We start from the raw sequence: 12,585 nt of genomic DNA on the forward strand, positions 1-12,585 counted from the left end.
AGCGTCAGGGTAGCTCCCTGGTTTAGCACACCTGCATCAAATGATGGCTCATTAGAAGGCCTAAGGAGAACATTGACTTGCTTAAGAGGTTGTTACTACCACTAGGAAGAGAACTAGAACATGTAAGATGCCAGCCCTTGAGGACCGACTTTGGGCACCCCTGTATTTAAAGTCTGCAGGTAGATTTTGGCATATCTGGCCCGAAGTTAAGTAATTTAACCAAATACTGTAAATAAAAAGTCGGTCCATGCTGTGATGATCTGGCTGACTGTGGACTGATGGACACTTTACCGGTCAGCAAGGTACTGGTGATTGGATCCAAAAGAAAGGTAATTTAACAGGATAATCTCAGTGGGTTGATGGAGTGGAGTTGTTGGAGTTTGTCCTGGGTGAACTCCATGGAGTGGCTTGATTATGGCCCGGAAATGCATCCTGAGGTGTTATGATGCCGGCCTGGAAAACAAGAAAAAAACAAAAAAGCAAAACAAAAAAAAAACAGTAAGTGTCAAACATAATCAAAACCCATAAGCCCTCATTTCGAAAGTTTTGATTGAAAATAAATTGACGGTATCTCAGGAAATTAAATGCTTAAGTGAAACAGTTCCTTTCTATCACAAAGGAAACTGCAAAAAATATTTCAGAGGTGTAAAACACAGTTTACTGAGTAAGAGTAAACTGAAATAGTTAGTACTTAGAAAAGGCATGTTAAAATCTGAATATTGTTTTGAAAGAATGTAGCTAAAATCAATTTAAACTACTAGCAAACATAGTACAGGGTATGTCCATTATCAGTACTTAAATTAATACAAAAATGTAGCATAGAGCAGGTATTAGTTTAAAAACCATTAAAGAAACTGACTTACAGTTATCTATATACATACAGTTATACAGTCATCTGGCCCTTAAAAGCAACACTTTCCTACTGGCCATTTCTGACTAGACTATTAGAGGCCCCTATGAGAGGCCCCAAGGGACAAAACCTACAAACTCTCTTTCATTCACTATCAAACTCTCTTTCATTCACTATCAAAGTTTCTTTCATTCACTATCAAACTCTCTTACAGTGTTTGATTGCAACGGAAGTTAACTTAAAATTTCAGTTTCTGATTGGACCCTAGGCAGAGTAGGCGGGTTTTCACGGACAGGAAAATAGCTGAGCGGCAGCGACTCACAGAATGACATCGTTAGCGCTAATATAGTAATGTCAGCATTATCAGAAGTGTTTTGAAGCCGACAGCCAGCATCAGAAACCCCATCTACCAGTTGGAAAAAGTAGCAGTAAAGTCAGTACTCGATTTTAATGTGTGCGACAGCACAAGTTATGGCGCTCTCTTTTCAAAATAAAAGTGGATCTCCGGTTTATGTTTGATTCACACGTCAAGATTCTCTCCGGCGGCTATAAGAGGCTAAAACTTTGTGTTAATTAATTTGCAAAACGACATTATGTATCTGAAAAAATTTTTATATATTGTGTAGGCAAAAAAATCCTGTAAAGCACATACGTACAACCTCAGTTAAAATTGGTCTTATAGGTGTCCCTGCGTCATCCTGAAGTGAGAGAATTATTGTTTATGTAATCTGAAAGATTGTTTGCATGTCAAATGTCAGCAATTTTGATAAAGGTAGAACATTTGTGGTTTACAGAATTTCTTTACCCACATATTAATTTATTTTCAGATATATGATTTCCTTTAGCAAATCAACACAAAGTTTTACATTTTTAAAGCCGCAGGAGAGAAACATGAATCAAACATAAACCGGAGATCCACTTTTATTTTGAAAAGAGAGCGCCATAACTTGTGCTGTCGCGCACATTAAAATCGAGTGCAGGCTGGCTTTACTGCCTTTTCCGAAGTGGCGGCTAGCTTTTTTTTTTTAGAGAGTTTGGCTGTACGTGAAAGAGAGTTTGATAGTGAATGAAAGAGACTTTGACTGTACGTGAAAGAGAGTTTGGCTGTACGTGAAAGAGAGTTTGGCTGTACGTGAAAGAGAGTTTGATAGTGAATGAAAGAGACTTTGGCTGTATGCGAGAGTTTGATAGTACGTGAAAGAGAGTTTGATAGTACATGAAAGAGAGTTTGATAGTACGTGAAAGAGAGTTTGACTGTACGTGAAGGAGAGTTTGTAGGTTTTGTCCCTTGGGGCCTCTCATAGGCCCCAAGGGCCAAAACTTGCAAACTCTCTTATACGTACTATCAAACTCTCTTACATATGCTATCAAACTCTCTTACATTCACAGTCAAACTCTCTCACATTTGCTATCAAACTCTCTCACATTTGCTATCAAACTCTCTTACATTCACTGCCAAACTCTCTCACTTTCGCTACCACTCTCTTACATTCACTATCAAACTATCTTACATTCACTGTCACAACGGAAGTTAACTTAAAATTTCAGTTTCTGATTGGACACCTGTAATAAACAGGAAAAGACAGATAGGAAAATGGCTGAGCGGGAGCGTCTCACCGAGGCAGTGAATATTTTAAGTAATATTGTTAATGCTATGGTGTCAGCATTATCAGACATCTTGGATATTAGCCGACAGCCTGCGGTTAATGCTGAGTTTAGACGGCTCTTCACACCGGGTACATCCCGGACTGAAGAGCTAGCTAACCTGCACACAAGTGGGTTAGCCGAAGCTCAAGAACCGCGGCCAAGATTTCAGAACCAGCATCATTTTGGCAGATGGACGTCAAAATCGAGAAAGAGGTGAGTTTATACATAAGAACTGAATCGCTTGAATTTTACTTGGTTTAAATTACTTAAATTTTCGAACGAGGGTAGTTAAACACTGATGTAGCTACCTTAGCATTAAATGCCTATGTGTGGGTCTCACGTTTGATTGGAGCACAATATGGAGTACTTAACCCACCCCTATGTATTAACAATTCCTCTATAGATCACTTTTTAAAAACTGAAATCATTGCCATAGAATAATGTTTGTCACTGCAGTGGTCAGCCAACCTTGAGAGAGTAGGACTACACAGGCGGTTATGGACGTCCCTTAATACGCTAACCTAAATATTAAAATATTTTTCCTACATATCTGAAATTGTAGTAGACATTTGCACTTGCTGCCAAAATTGTAGCTTTTCTAAAGTTGTCTTTTAAGGTAGTTATTCTGTAATTTTGCTTGATTTTAAATATTTCTTTCAAGTACAGCTTAGCTTTGTTAGTAAAGCTTATTTAAAATTGCTTTCAAGAGGTGTTTGATAACTGACCTAAATTGCTCTTTCAAAACAGCAGTCCTGCATGACACTTTTGTTCCTGAGATTGCTGGGTTACTTTAAGCAATGTATCTTTCAATATACATTGAAAAGATGTTTTTCTCACTTGTATAATTTTTCTGTAAGCTTTCTGGAAACAATATTTCTCTAATGTTCCTCTCATGTTTTGTCTGTAGTTGGAAACGTCATTTCTCAAATGTATTTTTGTTTCTGTTTTAGGCCTGCAATAATAAATCATCCTACTTTTAACAAAGATCTCATACTTTTACCAAGATCCACACGGAAGAACATCTGTAAACACAAAACAAAGAGAAGGCTTCATGAAGGTGGATGCATTATTAGTGCCTTTGAGATAAACGAGGCTTGGGACTACAAGCCAGTCATTTCTGAGATTAAGAAGGCCTTTAAGGACAAAATTCCTGATGATACAAGGTATAATTTTGGTGAGATATTAAAGAAATGCATTCAGTTCAGTTAATTAGTTGAATGAGTTAATGACTTTGTAGAATAATCCAAATGTTTTGAACACTCTTGCTAGTGTTGAACTTTTGATGCCATGTGGCAGCAATCTTGTGCAACCAAGGTTGCATGACGGCCAAGAACTCAATGGCTTCATGATTCATAAGATATTCAGGGCAAAGTCAGTGTACATTAGACCATCAACCGATCTTCATCTTTCGGTAAGCTAATTTGAATGTTAGTTGGGTTACCGGTACACACAATGTTCAGTGTTGTGTTGATGCTTTGTTTATATAAATTATGTCAGCAAATGTCTTTTTGCTTGGTTTAACTTGAACACACAGACTCTGAGGAAAGCTCTATGGAGTTGGATGGATCAGCTTCCAGTCATCATAGCACTACCATTCCTAGTCAGAGAAGTGATGAAATGAACACAACAGCTAGAGGAAACCGGAATTAATTGACACAGGATTCAAATTACCCGCCAACCAGAAGGACTACGATTATCCAGTCCTCTGAAATACCACCAGAGTCCACAGATAGCCTGACCACAGCCAACCAGCTCTCTACAGCCCAACCAGAGACTATTGATAGTGTGTCCACAGTGAACCACACATCTGACTCTTGTGACAACTATGCCACCTACATTTCATTAATGAGCTCCATCTCTGACCTGTCTTCTGATGAGGACGAATTAAATCTGGCGATAATGGCCAGTCTTCAGAATGATGTGCAAGTCATTTAGTAATCTTACATAGCTTTATTCCTTTTGGGAATATATAAGATTTGACTTATTTTAAATAATTTTTACTATTTCAATCTCAAAATGAAACCATTCGGTTTCTCAGTTTGCAGACCTTGTTGTAAAAGGTATTTTATTGCTGGGCAAGCCATTGCTGTAAGTCTCGTTAACGGGGGTCCTCCACCAGGTTTCTTCTCCTCAGCTTTGTATTCTTGACTCATTGGCTCACAGCAGGCTTCATAGCTCTGCTGTGAAGCCTGTGGTAAGTGACATTGCTGATAACGACCTCCATGATAAGGTTCAAAAGGTAAAGTGAAACATAATTATTTCAGATGTCCTATCATTTTTACATCTGTTTGTAGGACTTTCCTATGTTTCCTATGTCATTCATGTTTGTTGTTAAAATATTTCTATTTCTAATCACTTTTACAAAGCTGTTGTCAATGGCTATGTCTTTATGTCAAAACATATTTACTCAGATCTCGCATGATAAAATATGCAAATTAGACTATTCTGTCCTGTAGCTAGTAGGGTTGCACTGACTTATTGGCTAGCCAATTTAATGGTACCGATTTCCTTAATTTAAGGAGGTGTTTTCCCATGAGAGAGGTTTGACTGGTAGACTGACCCACCAGGTCTTGACTGCACATTTGCAGTTAAAAATAGTCAGCCCGCTGTTCCCAGCTCAGTGACTGTCTTGCTATATGCAGAGACATTTCAGACCAAAATAGCCGGTATCAGACAAAATAAGAATTTGCAGATTGTTTTTAAAGGCTGGTAATCAGCAATCTTCCAGAAAACTGGAATTGGTGCACCCCTACGAGCTACTTCTTCCAATTTGAAATGAATCTCCGAAGCATCTAATCAGGACTCAAAAACAGATGACCCAGTCTTGGACTGGGTCATCTGTTCAAGACTGGGTCAGTTCTTCTGGGCAAGAAGAACTGTTTGTGAAATAAACAAAAAAATGGCAATTTGCTCTTTTTGGCTTGCAAACCACAATGTTTTTCTTAATATTGTATTTTATTTTTAGGTGTCAGAGTGCGCATCTGTTGAAGAGCTCATAAAGGCCACTGAAATACTGCACGACTATCTTGCAAATTCAGGATGTCTCAGGCAACCCAAAACCATCAATGACAAAGATCTCCTGGTTCAGGATATTCTCATGTTTCAAGTAGTCCATAGAGTGACTGGAGCATTTGAAAGGTTTGTTGTAATAGTCATGTACACATATCATGTTGATAATTTGTTTTTATACAAGTTACAACATTAATTACTTTTGCTCTTTTAAGACTGCTATAAAAGCAACTCATCCACATTTTTGCCCAGAAATATATACTGTATATATTTTTCATATGCAATCCAGGTCAAATTGTACTTTTAGCCAATTAAAAGACAATTCAAATTTTGGAAAATTGTTTGTGGTATCAACATGAGTACACTAGTAGTATAATGCTAATATTTGCCTTAAAGGGGAAGTTATTATGTACAAAATGTCTTTTAGAACTTTAGGTCATGTGTTACGACCCGGCTTGGCCAGGGGAAAAGGGAAGTAACATTAAAGAAACCAATGTATTTATTTTTGTTGGGTTTTGACAACAAAAATAAATAATAAGGAAAAAACTAACAATAATCAAAATGTAGGGACTTACAACAAAATGTACTAAATAAACAAAATCCACAAAACAATCAGAGCTGTAAACCCTTTGGTTGTAAACCCTTTGGTTTACAACTCTGATTGTTTTGTGGCCATTTTTGTTTGGTTAAGATCTTTATCTTAACCAAACAAAAATGGCCTTCAAGTCCAGGATAAACAAAAACAAACTACAAATCTCTAACAGAGATTCAAAGATCCCCCGCAGGGACAAGGTGAGTTACACAAGCTATCAAAAACTATCAGAGCTAGTAAAATAAGTTTACAGCAGTCACCCTAACACCCAACAAAGTGGCAAGCTGTCTGAACAAAGAATCAGCTGCACCTTCTCCCAGGAAGTCCTAGGTTTTTAAAGGGGAGGCCTCTTCAGGGATTGGTGGAGCTGGCAATTGATAAGCCAATCGCTGTAGGCCTCAGGGAGTGGCACAGGAAGGCAGGGCTGCATCCACTTCCAAGTGGAGTCAACTTGATTAGAAGCTGCAGATGTACAAAAAAGGAAAAGAAAACATACACAAGGCCACTGGCTGTAACACGTTATGTTACTCTTTTGCCAAAAACATACCTGGAAAGTTGCTTTAACTTTATAATGCATATTTGCATAGTCCTTGAATTTCCAAAAAGAACCATTCGGGAGTATGCAACCGCTTTATCACACTACATGCAGCCTATTTACCCAAAACTCCCTATTGGAGTTGCAGTACACAGCAGAGCTCCCACCCCACAGAAACACCCCTTCACCACCCACCTACTCCAGACAAGCAACAATATTGCTTAGCAAAACTTGTGGAACCACACTTCTGCTGAGCCGGTCAGACTACCAGTTCCCGAAAGTACTCCAAAAAACACTTGTAAATGTGCATGAGGTGACAGTGGTGATACTGTTTGACCATTTACTGGCTAGACAGCAATTCTAATTTATGGAATATGACTGTACATAAACTAAATTCTCTGTATGTAAAAACATCTTCCAGAAGGAGTAAACCTGAAATCTTAATTTGTATTTATTTATTTGCTTTTTAACTGCTAAGCTCCAATTCTAATTCTCCTGTATAAATTAGAAATATCAATGTATGCTTCTCATCATTAACAGTTAAAATTTCAATTTTTTAAATTGGATTAAGTTCAATGTACTCCTCTTTTTGGTTTTTATAGATTTATGGATGGATTGAAGACTCTTGTTGTACTGGATGCAATCACAACGTACCCAGAAAGTTTTAAACCCTTAATGTGTTATGAGCCACCCCCTCTCACTGCTGAAATAATGGATCAGCTTTTCAACATATCTCTGTCTTCTGTGGGAAGCAACAAAAGAAGAGCAGAGGAACGCATAATTCCATTTTGGAGAGATTACCTTCAAGATGTCGAAGGTGAGTGTTTTTGTTTAACAGCCACATTTTTTTATTTGATATGGGTCTTAGTGAAATTGTTTTGTTTTGATGCTGTATGCTAGCTACACACTAAAATCTTAGTCTTTACATTTTGTATATTTTTGCCATTTTTCACAAATGTATTTATTTTTGAAGATTTTTTTATCTTAATCTATTCTTCTTGTGATACATGAATGACTTTTTTCCTGTTTTATATCTTTGTTGGTTTACAATTTTTCTTTTGCTTTATTGTACAAGTACTAAAAATTGCAATATAATTTTAAATTATTTTTTAACTTGTTTGATAGAACAAGAAGGACCGTCCAAACTTGGCAAAATACTTGCCTTTGCAACAGGTGCCACTGTCATTCCTCCAGTCGGGTTTTCTCCCCAGCCTTCAATTGAATTTTTGCATGAGCAGTCCATCCATCCAAGTCGGCAACTACCTATCGCTAACACCTGCATCAACTGCCTAAAACTGCCAATGCTGGAGACATCACTTCAAAGAAACTCTGGATTTTGCATTAGAAAACACACACGGTTTTGGGAGAGAATTAATTTTTTTTTGCCCTGTATGTCTTAAGAATGTTTTTAGTCAAGATGGAGTTCCCTGTTCATCTGCAGAAGCAGTAGTTGTGAACTACCTCTAGTGCATGTTTTTAAGTTTCTTGGATTCTAACCAATTATGGGATTTAAATCTCACACTATTAGACTGTTGTCACACTGAATGTTTTTGAACTTCAATATTCGACAAAAGTTGGTGAAGAATGTTTGTAAACGTTTTTTTATTTCAATGTAACAATGTTTCCAGAATGTTTAACAAATACAATTCCAATAATGGAGCAGTTGTAAGTACATTTGACAACACAACATTAATAATAACATGAGGAAATGTATTTCTGTCTGACATTTTCAACTCTTTGACTTTGTCATAACCAATGTATGTTACTGTTCTTTCAAGAAATGTAACAAATCTAAAAACAGTTCAATACCATGATTGCCGTCCTCTCTTAATGGGTCAATATTGTGCTGAATTGTGTTCATTAGTGTTGAATTAACATTAAACATCTTCACAGGAACGACAATGTTGTTTCCGGTTTCTGAAAGTGAGGGGATTTCATTCATTTCCATGGTGTCATTCACAGCAAAAATGTCTCGAATTGCATCTGAGAAGCCACTTGTAACAACTCCTCCCTGCCACAGTTGGAGAGGTGTTTGTCCCCTCTGGGTAGATAAGCAATGGTTATTCCATTGATTCCGGAACTCTGCAGTTGCTCTTTGAACGCTTGGCAAGTAGATGAAGTGGAGGCAAAACAGATGAAGTTCATCTGTGGAATCAAGTATTCCTTCATTTTCCATGAAGGTGAAGAGATTGCTGAAGTGGTATTGTTATTATGCAATTGTCAGCCACACCCCTACCTCCTCTCAGACTCCAGCAGACTGACTACTGACCAGCTCTCCACCTAACGGGTCAGAGAAGCCTCTAACTTCTGAGTATTACTAGAGATGAGAATTTAGAGGACATTCTGTTTAAGCTGGGAGCGAGAAAGATGCGTCTAGACTCTAACTACCTACAGATCCAGAAGCTATGGACCTTTTACAGTTAATTAACCAGACACCTAAGTAGCCTGTAAACACCTGACTTCAGAAACCACTCCTGTTAACGGTAGCTCTTCCTCTATTAATAACATGCACTTGTTACAGTCTAGATAACTTTAGAGACTCGGCACAAGTCCCAAGGTCATTATTTATCATAACCAAAGAAATGTCTGAAGCCCAATAGTTTACTAGGATCATGAACATTAATTTTATGTTAATTAGAAGAATTAATTTTCAGATGACTCAATTTAACTGTCCACCACACCAATTAGACTTTAATATTTTATTAGCAAGCTTTAGCAGGGGAAATGACATACAGCTACTTCAATCAAAAATTAAAAGATTAATATATGTTAGAAATTTAGAAATCAAACCTCCCTCTAGTCCCTATACTGCGTCACCAATCTACAAGAGAGGCCTTGGGATGCAGTTCCACTCGTCCCCAGATGCTGAGTTGGTCTTGGTAGCAGAAACTTAATTATCCATGGTCAGGGATCTGTCTTGTCCTGGCAGAATCCTTTTTAGAATAAATCCAAAGTCAAACTGGTGAGAATCCTCCATAAGCTCAGTTCTTTATCCATAGGCGATCTTTGTCTATCTCCCATGTCTACTGCAGCATCGTTGAGGTGTTTCTTGGGTTGAGAGTAGGGCAGGTGTCGAATCAGAACCCGGGTTGTGGGTAAACGGATCTTGTTCCCTTCTCAAGCAGTGCGAGGTCTTCACCTTCCCGTGGTTTCAAAGTACAGCTTTGAAACCACAATCGGATCCTGCATCTTCGTGTGGTCTTGACTTGAACACTGCGGAACGAAGAACCCCGATTCTTCTCTCGCCTGTATTTTTATACCCTCTGTATCTCAGCTGTGCGCGCATCTGCGGCTTACACAATTCTCTCTACTTCTGCATTTCGGTTGTGCATGCACTAGCTGCTTGCACAATTTTCCTTGCACCATTTTCCTTGACGTCAAGCGTGTTGGTTAACCGTTGACTTCTTCCCCACTCGACTCTTGAACTTCCTCTTTTATTCCTGCTAAAGTTCTTATCTGTACTCAACATCTGGTGCTCCATGCGTTTCACAATACAACTTCCTGTTTCTTCCGTGCTCACTCAACCTCTGGTTGCAACACAGTATGAGACTTTTCCATCTAACTTGAATGAGAATATTCATTTATGATTTTTTCCATTTACTTCTTAAATCAAGTACACATAACTCATCACATTAATTAGTAGTACATTTTAAAATAAGGATTACATAAGTTTTAATCATATCAAATCATAATACAGGATTACTTATTGCTTCTAGATTTCTGTTACAATAAAGATTATATGAGTTTCAATCAACATTAAATCATAATTCAAGATAACTTGTTGCCTCTGGATTTTTGTAATCCGTTTTCTGTGTGTCCTGGAAAGATTTCAATCAGTCCCAACCAGGTTTCACGACGGTATGCAGCAACTCTGTTCAGCTCAGCCCACAGGCATTCTATCCGCTGATTGTGGACACTGCGTCCAGTAATGACACTCCCGCTGTTCAATCCCCTTCTCTCAATCATATACCGAGCAACATCTGTGTTATACATCCCATGATCACATCGAATTCTTTGGGGTAGTCCAAAACTCTGGACACCAGCATGGAATAATTGTAGCACACTGGAGGCTCTGTTGCTGTCAAGACATTGCAAGTACAGTATATAATTGTCTGACTGAAACCATCAATGCATCCATGAAAAACCATTCTCCATCTCACCAGTTTATGGTTTCCATCAATGTGCCTTTAGAGAAAAAAACTGTAATTAATATTAAAACTTTTTGTTCAAGTTTGATGAATTTAAATCACACCCATTTAATGACTTGTTTAACTCTTAAACATTTTGTTCATGTATGAATTAAAAATAAAAAAGGCAAAACTATTAAAGAAGGGTGCACTGATTTTATCAATTCTGGGAGATCGATGATTGGCCAATACTTCATGTGACTGTAAGACGCCAATCTTATGCACAGATCTTATTTCAGGAAAGGTTTAAAAATCAAGCACTTCCTTCTTCCGCTCTCTTTTGACAGGTTTATAGTCACCCCACTGTTGTCAGCCAAGCAATACTTTTGATATACCAAATAAGAAATCAAACAAAAAATAGACATTGGCCAAAATTGGAATTGGCTTTTCAGGCCGAGATTAGTGATTGGCCAAAACACTGCAATCGGTGCACCCGATTAAGCTAGAAAAAATATTTGATTCCAAATAAATGGTCAATTTAATTTCTATATTTTCATGCTAATTAGAGTCCAAAGGAATTGTGGAATATTACTCAAGCACCTGTGCTACATTTTAATATGTAATTTGATAAGATGCAAAACACACTTACAATAATTGATTTGGAGTTTGAACATTGTAGATCCTTCTACGAATTGTGTGGTGACGTCGAAAAGCTCGACCAATTGGGTCAAGAAGTTCCAGGCAATGTCTCGTGCCATTGCTGAATTCTAATGTTTCGTGATCGTAGGCTTCCTATTACAGATCGTTCTCCTGCATTTGGAGTAGTTTGAACAATCTCCCTGACAATACCAGCTAACAACTCATCAGATATTTCTGTGTATGTTATTGGGCCAATTTGAAGTTGCTGTCTGTGCCTGTACAATGTTCTTCTGCTTATTCCAAAGCATGCAGCCATTCTTTGCCAACTCATTCCCAAGGATAAACAGTAGGTTATTTGACCACATTGTATGTCGTACCTGGTGTGACCAGAATGACCAGTTCTTAATGTTGGTGGCATTCTTGAAAAAATAAGGTTCCCTTGTCTCATTTGCACAGATCTTGAATGTTCATATGAATTCAAAACTGAATGAAAACACACAAAGTCCTTCCAGAATGTCTAAAACTTGTTGAGGAGCACCTTCTTCAAATTCCTGGGATATTGAGAGAAAAACTGAGACTGTTTGTGTATGTCCTTGAAGCTCATCCATTAATTTTTCCAGTTTTGAAAATGGAATAAAGTCCATTCCGTCCTCTAAATGCTCTGTGTAAAGCGTGCCTTGTTCATTTTCCCCACTGACACCTTTTAACCATTTTTTCCAATTATTTTCCACCAAATCTTTATGACCGCAGCCAGGGCCGGTGCAAGCCTCCATGGGGCCCTAAGCGAAATTTGGTTTTGGGGCCCTCTAGTGCTACTAACAATGTGAACTGTCTGCTATAAACTTATTGCATCTCTGCCAGTGCTGTTTACATTATATACATAATATAGGACACATTTATTGGCCAACTGATTAATCAACCAGCCAATTTCTGGGCACCAATTTCCTTAATTTTAGAGGATTGTGATTGGCCAATACTTACATGTGAAGCTGTTTTTATCCCCTAATCTTATCTTCGTCCGCAAAAGTTTAAAAATCATCCTCTGTCCTCTTCTGCTCTGCAGTGAGAGGTGTGACTGACAGACCAGCCCACCAGGTTAGGTCTGCTCGTTTACAGTTAACAATATTCACCCAACTGTTGCAAACTCAGTGGCTTTCTTGCTACATTTAGCAACATTTCAGACAAA

At 38.0% G+C, this 12,585-nt stretch overlaps 1 long non-coding RNA gene across 1 annotated transcript; it reads right to left on the bottom strand.

Moving 5' to 3' along the window:
• Positions 1-343: 343 nt before the first annotated feature.
• LOC108166307 (uncharacterized) lies at positions 344-6,495 on the bottom strand. The gene is made up of 2 exons (XR_001776628.1): positions 6,409-6,495; positions 344-453 (listed from the first exon to the last, which is right to left on the bottom strand). It is a non-coding gene; the product is annotated as an uncharacterized LOC108166307 (long non-coding RNA).
• Positions 6,496-12,585: the final 6,090 nt, after the last annotated feature.

Source organism: Poecilia reticulata, linkage group LG1 (genome assembly GCF_000633615.1).
Source record: "Poecilia reticulata strain Guanapo linkage group LG1, Guppy_female_1.0+MT, whole genome shotgun sequence".
NCBI lineage: Eukaryota > Metazoa > Chordata > Actinopteri > Cyprinodontiformes > Poeciliidae > Poecilia > Poecilia reticulata.